This window comes from Rhinolophus ferrumequinum, chromosome 6 (assembly GCF_004115265.2).
Source record: "Rhinolophus ferrumequinum isolate MPI-CBG mRhiFer1 chromosome 6, mRhiFer1_v1.p, whole genome shotgun sequence".
NCBI lineage: Eukaryota > Metazoa > Chordata > Mammalia > Chiroptera > Rhinolophidae > Rhinolophus > Rhinolophus ferrumequinum.
The window spans coordinates 22613569-22616464 of NC_046289.1; positions in this window are offsets into that span (position 1 = coordinate 22613569).

Sequence of the window (2896 nt, forward strand, 5' to 3'; positions counted from 1 at the left end):
GGGATCAGTTTCCTGGGAATAAAACTAACCTAGAGGAAAGCAGAGACAAGAGATGGAGGGACCACAATCAACCGCATTCGAGCCCCTCGATTCAGACACACCTATGACCCATTTTATCTCTAGATCTGGGGGCTATTTTACTTTGTTGCCCTGGCCAGTCTGGCTTGTGTTTCTGCACTTGCAATGAGAAAGGTCTTGACTCGTAGAAAGATCGTTCAGCCCACCTGTGACTCATACTAAACTCCAAAGAAATTCCTGGATTCATAAACTCAAATGAAGACCTGGAGCAGGAAGGGGGAACCCAGGCTCACTAGACCGTGCTTGGACCCCAAAGATTTCCCGCACTTTCCCTTCAGCACAATTCATTCCCCTTGCTACCAACAGCTACACAAGACCTGCACCCCATGACGCTACTGCCTGGTTTGAGTTGTTTTTTCTTTTTCTTTTTTAACTGGAATCCTTAGTATTCAGAGAAACATTCAGGAATATATAGAGGCTGACCATGAAAAAAAAAAATCTACCTGGTACAGGGAGAGGAAGAGACATCTCAGAAGCCCTCAAACCCCATCATTTCACTGCTACACGTGATTCTGATATTTTTGTAAAAAAAATTTAATCATTTCTATTTAAAAAAAAAGCAAACAGGAGTAGCAGTAACTACCATTTATTGAGCGCTCGCTACAAACCAGGACCCCGAAGTTCTCCTTAAGCCTGTGCAGTAGGGACCATTCTCCCCGTTTTATTGATGGGGGTACTCAGTAGTCAAGTAACTTGCCCAAGGTCTGTTGGCTAGTCTGTGGCATCATCAGAAATTTAAAAACAGCTATATCAAAGCACAATTCACATACCATAAACGTTGCCCACTTTCAGTGTACATCAATCCCGCGATTTGGGGACAGAGTTGTGCAACCTGGTGTTACAACATTGCCATCCCCTTAAAAAGATCACCACTGTGCCCATTTGCAGTCACTGCCTGTCCAACCCCCATCTCCTGGCCCCGGCCCGGGCAACAACTCATCTACTTTCTGTATCTAGAAATTTGCCTTTTCTGGATTTTTGATATAAATGGACTCATACAACATGTGAGCTGTTGCATTGGGCTTCTCTCACTCAGCATCATGCTTTCAGGGTTCATGCATGTGGTAGCACGTGTCCACACTTCATTCCTGTTTATGGTCGAATCACAGGCCGCTGTACAGATAGATCAGATTTCATTTCTCCATTCATCAGTTAATGGACATGAGGTTGTTTCCTTTACCTATAACGCTGCTATGGACATTTGCATGCTTGTCTTTGTGTGGGGAGATGTTTTCATGGGTAGATACCTAGGAGTGGAATTGCTGGATCATAGTTTGGATTTGAGTCCAGGTCTGTCTGACCCTAAAACTTGAACTCTCTACCCCATGCTCACTCTGTCCCTCTCCCCTTAAAATCAGTCTCCGACACCTCAAACCCTTAACCAGGAAAGTCCCTCCACTTATCACCCTACCCCCAGCTAAAAGAACATGGTCTCCACTGGGTAAGATGCTGAGAAGATGTACTCTGACGATCGGGCCCCAGAAGAAAGTCCCCCTCTTCAGAGGCCCAGGCCTGTGTCACACTCCCGGGAGGTTTCAGCTGCATTTGTCCTCATCTGACCTCCATCCCTGGTCAACGGGCAGAGTGGTGACTGGTGCGTCTCTCCACCTCACTTCCTCCATGCCTTCCAAATGGAAGTGACACTCCAAGGCCGGGGTGGGGACGGGGGATGGTGGAGGGACGAAAGGAGGGCTGACAGATACCTGCTGTCAAGGGCTGTCAAAACAACACTGACAAGAAGCTGTTCTCCCTCGGGTCAGGTTCAGGACTAACACTGCTGCTTTCCGCATGTGATGACCAGCTCTCAATGGAGTCTTTGATGAGCAGCCAAATGCTGCTCTGTCATCGTGGTGTCTGGTCTGCCGGGAGGACCAGGGGATGGAAGCACTGGAGTATGTGAGAGAGAACAGCATGGCTATTGGAGGGTGAAGGGGAAGAGACAGAGGAGGACGGGTTGCCTTCCCCACCAGTCTGGAAGCTTCCAGAGGACAAGAACTGCTTGCCACACCCACGGGGCCACACAGTCCCTGGCATCTAGGAGGTGCTGAGTAAGTGTTTGTGGGATGAAGGAAGGGGTGAGGGAATGATTACTTGGATAGCGTCAGCAAGGCAAGTTCCAGGGAGTTTAACAGAGGAAATGGTTACTAACCAAATAATCATGGCCACTCTCCAGTTAGTGGGGGATATCCTAGTTCAGGATAGGGTCTCTCTTCAGAATACACAAAACACAGGAAGCATGCTGTGGAAGGATCAGCCACTTCTGCTCACAGCCCCTAAGGCAAAGATAGGAGTCAGCCTGGGGCACCCCTGAAACCCAGGTCTCTCTGCAGCTCTGCTGGGCTGTTGGCTTACAGAAAGGGGCCTCAGTGGTTTGAGGACCTATCAGCTCTCCCCTTTGCTCTCTCCTCCCTCATCTGTCTCTCCTTGACAAGCAGCGGCTCCTGGACCACCGGCGTAGGAGCAGCCATCAGTGTGGTGGGAGGAGGCTGTGCCCTCTCCAACCACCAGGGAAGATCTGCCTGGAGAACCTGCATGCTGAGAACCGCCAGGATGCTGAAGGACCAGGAAGCCATCAAAACACAGAGGTGACGAGGATCTCTTTTGGCTGATACGGAAGTTAGGATATCTTTCCTTCCCGCAGACCTAAAGTGTATGGCGCTATTCTAAAACTTCCTTTAGAACTCCTAGCCATACACCACTCCATCTGAATAAGACCATACTGCAATTTCCATGGCCTCTCGGAGTCTCAGTTTCTTCATATATATAATGGGAATAAGAATGCCACTGCACCCAGTTTTGTGAGGGTTAAAATGAGTGG